This window comes from Gopherus flavomarginatus, chromosome 1 (genome assembly GCF_025201925.1).
Source record: "Gopherus flavomarginatus isolate rGopFla2 chromosome 1, rGopFla2.mat.asm, whole genome shotgun sequence".
Taxonomy (NCBI): domain Eukaryota; kingdom Metazoa; phylum Chordata; order Testudines; family Testudinidae; genus Gopherus; species Gopherus flavomarginatus.
The window spans coordinates 89,782,034-89,795,286 of record NC_066617.1 but is presented as its reverse complement, the minus strand read 5'-3'; the positions used below and the strand labels follow the sequence as shown (position 1 = coordinate 89,795,286).

Below are 13,253 nucleotides of genomic sequence, written 5' to 3'. Positions count from 1 at the left end.
CACACATTGTATACAATAATTTGCAAATCTGTAAAGATGTTTATGTCTCATTTAAGGATTTTGATCAAGTCTCTGGAAATGTTTCTAAATAAACATGGTTGTCTTGGTCTTCCTCTCTATTTTTAAATACAAATACCAACTTAATTATCATATTAAAATTATGCAATCAAATTCATTGCACATAAAAAGGAATGCCAAAAAAGGAGAACAAAGTAAAATTGATAGATTCAAGTGGAAAAATAAATAAATAAATAAAGCACTAGCTGGAGTTGTGAAGATCATGCATTAAGATGAAAGATGAAACAGATGCAATACACAGAAAGATCAAAGAGCTCTATCAATTCATTCTGAGAGTCAAAATCCAGCTGAGCATCAGAGCTCTGTCCGCATAATAAGAAAGGTTGACTAAAACATAAGGATTAAACAGATGAGCTGTCTCCTGTGAACGCACAGCAGAGAAGCCCTGCTGAGCCACTTTTAAAGACACTCTGGAATTGTACACCTGCTACTCCACAGTCAAGCCAACAGGAAGCCAGGCTGGCAGGAAAAAAAAATCCACTAATGGACTAAATAGCTATCTTTAGGAGAAGGAAAAGTGTCCCGAATGCACACTTTTGAAAAGAAATTTTCAGCTCAGGAAAATTACAATTTATAGATTTGTTCTTTTTACCTTTAGAGTTAGTTGGATTACCAAACATTTTCATTAAAACATGGATTTAAAGCAAATATTACCATCATCTTCACATTCACTTATAAAGGAAACAAAAGCCTACTAAGTATTGTTCCTGTGATAGAAGCCTAAGAACCCACATAATAAGGTCAGCCTAGGACTACGCACAGAAATATCAACAACAATATTTCTAGTTTAGAATTGCTTACGCTGTAAATATGATGCTAAGTGGCAAAACTATCAATGACTTCTTTGGGGCAGAATGAAACTTCAAGATCACTGAAAAATGACCTAATTTCATATAAAGGAATCATTTTAAATAGTATCATACATAGTCCCCTTTCTTGACTTAATCATCAGATAGATTAAAAAAATAAAAATTAAAAATCCCAGCATAGCACACTGATCATTTTGCTCTTATTTTTTCTCATTGGTAATGAGAAATAAAACTAGGAAAAATATTATAATGTTGAATAGTGGCCGTGACAACAAACCAATTAAGATAACATGTTTCAAGTGATGCTGGGTTAGAAACTAGATTAATTTTAGTATTAAAAACCTAATTTTAAACTATTTCATATATTGTCCACTACTTTTAGTTCCAAATGCAATCCCTATATATAAAAAATTAAGTAGTAACAATAATTTCAGTACTTGGAAGAAAGAGTAAATTGCTGAGACTTTACAAATTTGTGGCATCGTTAACATGCTATTCCGGGTCTTACTCAGAGTAAAGCCTACAATCCATAAACTGAAAGTGAGTATTGTACAAAGCAAAATAAACTTACAATAAACTTTAAGGCTTTGATTTTATTTTCACCAACTTTTCAATTAGATTTCAACTGACTCCCATAGGTGGCTTCTCTCCCTTTTTTTCTTTTATATAAATGTCACTAACCTGTTTGGCCTATGAGTGTTATTTACAATCACATCTTTCACCCTTGTTTTAGCTGACAGGACAATCTCTTCATGGATCTGTGTAGAGCTGATATATTTGATTTCCAGGTTATCTACTGCCTGCAGATACAAGCACTTTGATTGTTTACAATGCAGGAGTAATTGGTAACAGCTAAATAACTCCACAGAGACTGATTTAAGAGTGCTTCATCTATTACATGAATGCCGGGCTTGATCCTGCCGTCCCTATTCTGGCAAAACTCCCATTGACTCCAATGCAAAACACAAATAATTTTAAAAAAAGAAAGAATGAATGAATACAACAATAAGTTAATTATCAATCACATACATTCATTATTCATAACTTTACTTACGGTATGTAAAATGGATTTATATTTACAAAACAAATTAAAATAAATAACCTGCAGTTTCCAAAATTTCAACAGATTTCAAAATACGGCTGTAAAAATAAGCAGGTTCTGTATGAAATGATTTAATAAATAAAATGGAATACTGACAGTTTCTTTCAGAACACAGCCCCAAAACTAAAATGTTCATGACGAATTACAGCAAAAACAGCTGCAAAGGATTAGATGGCCCTATCCTCATTCTTCAATAGTTTTGGGGTACGTTTCTATCAGATCCCTTAAACACAGAATATGGTTTTTTACACCACTTATTATTGAAATACCTACATTATTCAGTTTCAGTTGAATTATTCCAAGCATTAGATTCTATGGGTAGTAGATAACACTTTGGGTTTTTTTTGGCCATTTAATGTATTGCTTCCTTATTGCAGGTGTTGGTTCGAAATTTAATTTAAAAAATAACTTAAAAATTGTCACTGAGGCACAAGCAGCTAAATATATTGCACTGCTTCTGTTAAAAAACAAAGTCTCTATTTTAAAGGGGAGTAATAGAGCTTATTTTAACTTTCACTCTCTGTAGCCATTTTATGACCACCAAATTTATTACTTCACAAAATGGTGTGGATGTGCAATTTTTTGAAGACATTATATTAAGAGGCTATTAAAATAAAAAAGGGAACATAACATATTGTACTGTATTATCTGAGAAACAGTAGATGATCATGTAATTACAGACTGCATAGTAACGTATATTTAAGGAGGGATAAACTAACATTGTGCCTGCAACCTCAATATAATCATTTCCTGAGTTTTCAGAGCGTAAACTTGCAGTGTTCATGTACCCCTAACATCATCATATAATTGACTAGTTTATGTTTTTCGGGATGGGAGGGGGGTGTATTTTAAAGAAAAAGATTTCCTAATTTTGGCTTACTAGAAGATTATATCTGGCTATTTTTACCACTGAAATATCCATCCATTGCAGCCTGTCTTTCTTCTGGTGTAGCCAGACAATGGCTAAATTCTTTCACTCTCCTCTCCTCTGAAAACAGCAGGATCTTCTTGTTTAAACTTAAAAAAAAAATCTCCTTTGGGCAGAGACCAGGCTTGGAAAATGTCAATCTAATACGTGAAAAGAGTGGTTAAACACAAACTGGCTTCATCGTTCTTTTCAATTATTACTGAAGTCCCAAATAGGGGTGTTAGGAATAGTAGGTGTTCAGCTCTTGGCATCTGCTACTTATTGACAACCAAATTTTCCATTATAAAATTATATTCGTGGACAATTTCTTCAACAGATGGGGAAAATCTGACATGTGACTCTTTCAATGGTAGTTCGTTCAGAGCAAAAGAATTTGAACTTGTTAGTTTTAAAGTTATTATGTTTTGACTATATTGTGAATAACAAACAAGAAAATCTGAATCCACTTTTTAATACTAAAAATTGGAAAAACATTGTTCATCCATATACCATAGCAGGCTTTTCTTTTTTTATATTTGGTATCAGACTATAATCCCTCTACGTACCAATGGTTTTTTAAAAAACGCACATTGATTTTGTTTGACAGAAAGTAAGAGCCATGATTAGCCTTCAGTTTGTTAGACAGGCAAGACTATGTATTTTTTGAAGCTTCATGTTTTCCTGTGTCATATGTGCAAAATGTGAAAGTTCATAATTTGCTTGCACTATGACCAAGTTTGCACCTGGATATCATGCACATCCTTTTGAAAATTTAGCTCATTCTCTAGATTTCTAAATGTAAAACTTTATTCAAGTACAGTTGTTATTCTTCACATGTTTTTCAGTGATAAAAGCATAAAGTTTACTGCAAACTACAGTAATAAAAACACTTTTAATAAAGGGAGAGGTAGCCATTAACTATTGTGACTTTTTCCCCCCTTATTTTCAGCCTGTGATTCTGAGCTAAACTGCTATTCACATCTCATTTTTAAAAAATGTGTATGTATAGGAAAAGATAAAAATTTTTCTAAAATGGAAATAAGAAGGATGAATCATCATTTTAAACATGTTTTTACTTTTACAAAAGGTAATCAATACGAGATTATCAGCAAATATTACATTACTGGACTAAGACAACCAAACAAATAATACACATGTGAAATTTCAAACCCTAAGAGCCTCACCTAAATGCCCAGAATAAGTTTTGTTGGTATTATAATTCGCTTTACTGTGGCGTCAGTGCCATGAATAAGCTAACCTTGTGTCAGATTTAGATGCCCAACCTCATTTATACACCTTGCCCCACTGTGGCTTCACTGAAGTTAATAAGGGAATAAATCGCTAAAGTGTGAGGGTATAAGGGTTCAAAGTTAACATGACAATCAGAAAGTCAGTATCTAAGAACATTTGTCTACGGTAAATGGAAAAAGCCTTAAAGGAATTGGTATTCTTTTTATGCTTAAAATGAATCACACAGCACAAAAAGCTCAACATTTCCTCACATTTTCAGATGTATTTTGTATCAATAAAGATACGACTTTGGTCCTACATTATATAATTACGTGTGCTTTAACAGACAAAGAAGATTTTGAAGTCACGTTTAAGTTTGGGCTCCTAAAGATTGCAAATGATTTCAGACACCAGCTGCTATAAATACATTTAAGCTCGCCTCCCCACTCAGCAATGACCATGCATCTACAGTTTCATTATCTCAAAAATGCTTTGGCTTCATCAGCAACAGATGAATTCATTAATTTCTTTATTAATTCAAATGATTTTTTTCAATTTTTATATGCCCTAAGGTTGTCTCTGCAAGATCAGCTCCCTCTGTGTTCCATAAAATTGTAATCAATCTCTATTATAGTCATGAAAATGGTATTTGTCACTTTGCTGAGAAAAAAATAATCAATATGTCTTGCAGGGCAGAACAGGCATTTAATACAGCGAATTGATGCCTGTTAGAGAAATTCAGCTTGCCAGCCGTTTGGGACAAGCTAACAGAAATCCAGAAAATTCACCCAGGGTTGACAGATGAATATACAGACATGCAAAAAAATTAATATTTGGGCACTTTGAATGGCCTGTCATTTCATATGTTGGAGAGAACATAGATTCAGACACTCAAATCTCAAAGATAAAACCCCAAAAAACATGTACATAAAAGGAATTTTTGACTCTTACCATTTTCTTATTGTATCAATACTGGAAGAATAAATAGTCTCCTCTACTTTAAAGCATAGCTCCAGACAAGAGACTGTATCAAAAGCACTGTTGAGTTTTAAGCAGAAAGACAATACAAAGATTGTGTGGTGGCACTGAATGCCTGAACGCTTTGGAGTGCACTGTAAAGCATCAAACAGAACAAAGAGAGGCCTGCGTATTGATGAAAAAGCAACATTCTGCACTATGGCATTGTTCAAAGTCTTCTGGTGGACAATATGAAAAATCCACAAGTAAAATTGTTGTAACTTAAAGATCTAGAAAAGGTCCAGCTGTAAGTTTAATAATAACTAGTGTCAAATTCTCAAAAGACAATATGTAAAACACTCCTTAATTTTAACAAAGGTAACAATAACTACTTTAGGAATGGAGTCTCCCTTCTTCCCTCCTTTCTACTGCCATCTGCAGAACTGTCAAAAACACGTCACCCTTGATTATGCCTGTCTGTTTAATTCCGTCATTTTGTTGTTTTTAATAAATAATGTTTAAAGTTGTAGCATAAAATGCAAAAACTGCAACTGCGTGGAATATTGCATTTATGTGTTTCATAGATAGTTAAGGGTTAATAGAACAGGAGTACTTCATGTCTCTATTGACTGTAAAGGGTTAACAAGTTCAGTGAGCCTGGCTGTCACCTGACCAGAGGACCAATCAGGGGACAGGATACTTTCAAATCTTGAGAGAGGGAAGTTTTTGTATGTGCTGTTAGTTTTTGGTGGTTGTTCACTCTGGGGGCTCAGAGGGACCAGATGTGCAACCAGGTTTCTCTCTTCAATCTCTCTGATACAGTCTCTTATATGTCCAGAATAGTGAGTACTAGGTAGATAAGGCGAGTTAGGCTTATGTTGTTTTCTTTATTTGCAAATGTGTATTTGGCTGGGAAGAGTTCAAATGTGTATTTTGCTGAAAGGATTTTAATTTGTACTTGTATACTTAGGCTGGGAGGGTATTCTCAGTGTCTATAGCTGAAAGACCCTGTAACATATTCCATCTTAAATTTACAAAGATAATTTTTACTGTTTTTTCTTTCTTTAATTAAAAGCTTTTCTTGTTTAAGAACCTGATTGTTTTTTTTATTCTGGTGAGACTCCAGGGGACTGGGTCTGGATTCACCAGGGAATTAGGGGAGAGAAAGGTTAATTTTCTCTCTGTGTTAGGATTACTTTCTCTCTCAGGGAGAGTCTGGGACAGGGAGAGAGAAGGAGGGAGGGAAGGTGGATTTTCCTCTCTGTTTTAAGTTTCAAGGAGTTTGAATCACAGTGACCTTCCAGGGTAACCCAGGGAGGGGGAAGCCTGGGAGAGGCAACGGTGAGGGAAAGGGTTTACTTTCCTTGTGTTAAGATCCAGAGGGTCTGGGTCTTGAGGGTCCCCGGGCAAGGTTTTTGGGGGGACCAGAGTGTACCAGGCACTGGAATTCCTGGTTGGTGGCAGCGCTACAAGTACTAAGCTGGTGATTGAGCTTAGAGGAATTCATGCTGGTACCCCATCTTTCGGACACTAAGGTTCAGAGTGGGGAATTATACCATGACAATGTGAAACTATATTTGATTTTCAATGTATATTAATCTGCCCCATCCTTTGCTTTACTCTATCAGGCTATTATTGCCATCCTGTTTAATATTGAAAGTTGTATTTCAGTTTACAATCATGTTAGAGATTTTGTGCCTCGTAGATAAGTTTGTACAGTGGGTTAAATGTTAGTAGAATTAGTAAAATATTTGGAGGAAAGTGTTTTTGTCTCCTTGTATGGCCAACAAAATGAAGAAGAAGAAAGTATATGTGACGGCATAGAGAAACCTACCAGAAAATACTGCCAGAGTTGGAGTGATGGCAACCTGATATCCCCTACAATGGTTATGATTTGTGAGTTTACAGTTTAAAGCGCCCAAAATGAGAAATGTACAGACTTCTGAGCATGGGGGTCTGCCTAGGCACATGCACTTGAAGGATTGAGGCCTAAATCAGCTATACAGGCCTGAGTAGGCTAAATGCATGAGGCAGTCTGTTATGAGGAACTGTGGATCTCTTTAATTGTATTATGTCTTCTTTTATCATTAAATCTGCTTCTGCAAAAAAAACTCATTAGAAGGTGCAAGCATTCCATTTATGGCAAATCTGAAGCATCATCCCATACATCGCAGGAAGACAAGACAAGACACCAGGAATGTGGTTTAACCAGGCAGCAACTTTTAAGTAACACATCTGGAAATTATCTGGCATTAACTTGCCCAATGCAGGTAATTCCTTTGTAATTTTTTTCATCTGGTGGAGATCTGATAGCAGCTAATCTGGTCCCAGCGATGCTGCTGAGACGCCATCATCCTCCCTTTGTATGAGGGCTAAGGCTGGTGGGGAAGAGGGGGCTATCTCCTACTGTAGCCAGACATTAGGAACCCAATTCCCCACTTTCTTTAGGAGATGTCTTCTAATCTGTTTCCAATTCCAGTTCAGGGAACCAGACCCCCTTCTGAACAAGTACCTGCACTAGGCACCTACCAAGTTGCAACAAAATAAATTTTACAACCTAACCTAGCCACTGGGTCCCTGGGCCGCTGAGAGGAAGATGAAAAAACCTCACATCACTCTGGCCAACCTGGTAGTCAAGGGATAAATTCATTCCCAGCACCCAAATGGTTACTAGCATGATACCACAGCAAGGCCCCCAAACCCAGTGCTATTCTAATCCAATGGGGGAGGTTTTCTTCCCTGTGCAAGTGGTGCTGCTGGGGCATGAGGAAGGGTCTATTAGCCCTGAGTGGGAGCCAGGAGGCTTATGCTGCTCCAGCCAATGAACCACAGTATCCCACTTCTCAACTCTAGACAGGGGGCACAATCGTGTAAGGGATCAACAGTTTTCTTCCCTCTGCTAGCCCAGACAAAGCCCCACACCTCCAAGTCTGCCAGGCGAGAGGCATTTGTGCTAAAATCACATCATAAACGTCCTTAATTATAATTTTTTAAAATATATTCATAGAATGAAAACTTTAAAATGTGAGTCTCCTATGACCCCTCTTCTCTTCACCTTTGTGTCAGAAATACTCAAAGACACCTGTACATGTTAGGCCTGATCCTTCTACTATTGAAATCAACTGGAAAAATCTCCCACTGAGTTCAATGAAGATAAGATTGGGCAAAAAAAGTATCTGACAATATGGTTATGCTCCTTTTTTCATATTTATTTATTTATTTGTTAAAGCTAGTTTTTTGTTCTCATTTTGTAAAAGAATTTGACCCTAAGGCTGAAAACACATCGGTCAAGTTTCTTTGTAGCCAAGTAATAAAAAGTTCTTGAAAAATCAATTTACATTGAACATGATAATTGACGATTAAATAGTGCAGTTCTCACAGGAAGCTAAAAATAATTCAATTAAAAATATCTCTGCATTCTTAAACAGAAGTCAAACTAAACAGAAATCCAGCAACACTGACATATGTTTCCCCCCAAACAATCTGTGTAGTTTCTATTTTACAAATGAGCTTCACCTGTTATTGTACATGCAGTGGCAAGCTACTGGTAAGGATGACAGAAGTTAGTGTTGCATGACACTGTCAACATTTATATTTATGCTTTGCATGAGAGCAAACATTTGTAATTCAGCCTAGGAAAGCTGAAGTTTTATTACAGAAGATGACAAAGTGTTACTACAGATAGTTCAAAACATAAGATATTCCTATCTACCTTGTCAGGTCTGCTGTGTGTCAGATTTACACATATGGTTACAAAATGGTCATGTGTATGTATATACAATCCCTTCAAAGATAGACATGAATTTGCATTCAGCTGTCTTTCCCCTTGCCCCCTTGCACTTTTGTCAAAAATGTAAATCTTTTCAAACAAACCAGCATTTGAAGGACTTGCACACATCCTGTATTCCTTATAAATGGATAAGATGGATCTTTATATGTTTCAGTTGCAGAGATATGAGAGTAATAAAGGTATTAAAGTATTAATATTTTTATAATCAGTATGCTAGGCCCTGAGGGAAATATTCCCATTGATTTTTCCTTGGGCTTATTGGCATAATTTCCACACTACTGATAATTGAGTTTTACCTGTTTGAAAGCATAAATCCCACGGAGAAAAGGGAAAAGAGTATTTTTCAATTAAACTATCTCACATTAGCTTACTGACAAAGTGAAATAAATTTGAACATACCATGAAGATTAAAATAAGATGAGCTTTAACTGGATGTCCTCAGTTTTCAGATGGATAATCCCCTCATTCTCATTTCATCTGCCATATTCTTCATTCATCTCAATGAGGTCAGTCAAAGATTCGTCCTAAGTAGAGCGCACACATATGTTACAACAACACAGGCAAAGAAGTGGTTCATCTTTTTTCTTCGTCTTTCCCTGGGTATAAAGAAGTATAGTGAAATGTGATATCATTGCAATGTTTCTAGAGCTTCTTAGGTAACAATGCAAATATCCTCTGCAGGAGTTACAATCTATTTAAAGAGTTTTCTTCTCTTATTTTATGAGAGAATCTAATAAACCTTGTTTTCTCTGTATTATTAAATTCATTCAACTTCTAGGTCATCTATTTCTCAACAAGAGCAATGAAATTACAACATAAGGGCTTGATTCTGCTTCCATTACAGTCAATAAAAAACTCCTGTTGATATGAATAAAGCAGACTTCAGGCCTAAAGTTTTTTTCAAAAGGTAGCCAAAGTGGCTTAGAAAGTGTTCAAGCTTAAACTTACATTTTTCAACATTTGGCTTGATTCTAAATGAGCAGCGGCCGTGATCATCAAACAAGGAGTGCCTTACAAAGTCTTCAGCCCCACTCAATTTACAATAGCAAGCATGCTACAGATTCAGAGAGTGCATCCTGCTCAGTTTATTTCCAATGGAGAAAAGTGGACATCTTATTTTCTCATACTCTATTTCTTTCATGTGACTTTAATATACCAAAAAGGAGGTTTTCCTGCTAAAAACAACTGCCCTGCCTCACTATTTTACTCCATCAAGAAGTCCTTATTCCCCATTTTGCTATTGACCAGGTAGAGCCTAGTCACAGCTGGTAACAACTTTTGATCACTACCAGTCTGGGTTGGATCTGAACTTGTGATACATAAATCAGACTCCTGTAACCTATCCCTGAGTCATTAGTTTCCCTTTCGCTTACCATTTATTAGCATAGCCTATTCACAGGTAGAAAGAGTACTTTATGTATAAAATTAAAACCTATGAAAACCATTTTCGATTACACTTTTTACATATTGTACACAAAGCTAGGTATAATTGTGACTAGACCTTTTAAATAATTTATTTGAGCAATTTATTACTTTCTTCATTTAGGGTCAGGTTCTGTCACCCCTACCCACAATGAAAAAGGCCCTGCTCCACTACAAGTCAAATAAATGAAATAAATGTGACTGCTTACAGAGTAAAGAGGAGTGAAGGGGACAGAATTTCATTTTTTGTGTAATTCCACCCATAGAAACAGAGAGTAAGAAACATTGGTGACAAAATCCCCAGCAAAGCATAACCCAAAACAGATTAGGCTGACTCTCTCTCAGACTACGACAATAAATATCACTCAGTTTTCCCCCAGCCTGAGTTTTCCTTTTCCTACATGTTCCACCCAATCAAAAAGTTTCACAGTTAAGAATGATACTTCTTTTCCTATGTTTTGTCATTTTGTGTTAAGTCCATTGCAAACTCAAATTACTGGCTTGAGGCCAAAGGATACTGAAAGATGGATAAGCAATATCAATATTTCACTGCAATGACACACACAGCAGAACTTCACTTATCCACGCTATCAGAGGACATACCAATACAGATTAGTTAGGATTCAGAATGGCGACTGCTGAGAGTGCCAGTGGTGTGGGTGACGCTCATTTCTCCACAGAGAAGAACACACATTTCCTTCAATATCTCTTACTGGCACTCAGCAAAGACCTGAAATATGGTTTCTCTATGTACAATTGATCCTCCCTGCCTTCTCTGGTATGTGCTACTGCTCAAAGAGCCAGGATGAGGCTTTCTGGTCCCACAGTGGCCACAGGAATTGGCCAGCAACACTGAGCTAAGTGGGCAAACTTTAGAGAGATTGCTACAACCCCATGCCCTTGCTTTGCAGCAGTGGCTCTTAAGAAACCTGTTTCCATTGCCACCTCAGTTCTTCCTTCAGCATGGAGTCCAGATGTGGGAAGATATTATATCTAGTCACAAGTCCTGTTGCTGATATGAAAACAGAACAACTCCCAACTCTTCCCCCAGGGTGCAGCTTTAATCTCTTCCTGTGGTAGGACTCAATGCCCTGGGCAGAATGGTGGACCCTAAAATAACTGCCATCACCATGAGTGAAGAGAAGAAGGGCAGGGCAGCAACATCAGCCTTTGTGTAGACCTTCATGCACCATGCCACAAACTGGTTTCTGAGGCCACAGTAGGAACGCTATAAGGCTGCTCCATCTGCCTGAGCAACAGTAGCACTACTAAACTGGGAGAAGGCCAGAGTCAGAGGAAGAAGAGCCAAATCTAAATAGAAAAAATTCACTTCAGGGCTTATAGGGAACTTGACATGACCAAAGCTGACCCTACATATGGCACAGCAGCAAAACTTTACATTAGGTGCTCCAGTAAACTGCAAACCTGGAAATCTGCTTTCATTGTGGCTTTGTGGCTTGCCAAAGAATACAGTAGGTTAGATTTTTGATGTTGCTGATATTGACTACAGAAATAAGAAAACCTCTCCCACTCTTATCCACAAACTGAAAGAGTAAGATATTATGTATACAGCTGAAACTAGGACCAGTCTGTTATTCATGCTGTATGTGGATGCAGACCAACGAAACCCAACTAAGTACGAGCCACTACAGTTGACATCTTTCACCCTCTCACTGTGTTTCATTTTTTGAACATGGATTGAAATCCTAACCACACCCTTTATAACGAGGCAACCAGATGAAAATCACAGGTTAATACAGCTGTCTGACAAAGCCATTACCTTCTTTATTATTAAATGAAGTTGTGTGGAGTGCTGACACGCAAGGAAAGTTCTGATTTGCAGATAAAGAAGTGATTCAAACTGTTTTGCAATGTATGAAAAAGACATTGTATCCTCCCCCCGCTTACTTACTCCATACTCTGACTATGCATTTTCTGAATATGTACAATATGCTAATTAATGTATGAGTTAAAGTTAATTAAAAACTGGGTTCTTTAGGAATTTTCTTTTATATAGTTAAAAATAACTAATGTGCAAAGGCTATATTTGAAAAAAATAGGTTGCAATTAAACTAAGTTATTAATGATTCTTTTTTATACTTGCCATGATTATTTAGGCTGCAGATAGGATCTGGTCAACAACCATTGTGATAGTATAGGTAATTGACCCAATCTCCACCCTTCTTCTATTGCTAATTTGCATACAACAATTCTATTGATTATAATAAGTCAGTAGTTTAAGAGACTGGATTTACGACTCAAGGATTCTCACTGGTCAATTACATGGCCCAGTCATCACTCCTCTTTAAAGGTATGTCTACACAGCAAAGAAAAACCCATGGCTGGCTCTAGAATCCCGAGGGGTAGAAGAGTCCCAGAGCTCAGACTGCGGCTTGAGTCCAGCAGGCTACACAGCAGTGAAACAGCCCCACAGCCCGAGCCAGAGTCAGCTGGCACAGGCCAACCATGGGTTTTTCTTTGCTCTGTAGACAGACTCTAAGTGTTCAATGGCTGCATGCTAGCTTGGACATCAGTGTTTGAAAGGCTCCTCATGGCACCATTGCCTTGGCTCCACAGCGTACCGCCAACAGCACTGCTGGGAAAATGGAGACAGAAGCACAGGGGAAAAACATTAGGACTGAGGGAACTGGCTCCCTCTGCCCTTCCTTCACGTAGCACTGGTCTTACTCAGAAAGCCCTCTAAGTCAACAAGTCAATTGCAAGATTCATTAGTACACTTGGGCTGCTTTGTGCTGCTCTGTTTTACAGGTGAAATTGCTCTTAAAAGTTAAAATGAATTTAAGGTTGGTATTACATGTCTTCAAACCATTCTAAATGTCACATGATAGTATTCTTTTCTGGGCTATTGTTTAGTGTTCATTATGCAACTTTTAACAATTAATAAACACTCCCCAGGGTATCTAAAAGACAGAAACTATGTTAAAGTGGAGTTATGGT

The 13,253-nt window shown here is 37.0% G+C and overlaps 1 long non-coding RNA gene across 1 annotated transcript in view; it reads right to left on the bottom strand.

Moving 5' to 3' along the window:
- LOC127042722 (uncharacterized) overlaps nt 1-13,253 on the bottom strand; it is a 67,216-nt gene that overhangs the window by 35,367 nt on the left and 18,596 nt on the right. Inside the window, exon 4 of the long non-coding RNA XR_007772024.1 lies at nt 9,273-9,397. This is a non-coding gene — a long non-coding RNA (uncharacterized LOC127042722). The remainder of the gene's footprint in view (nt 1-9,272; nt 9,398-13,253) is intronic.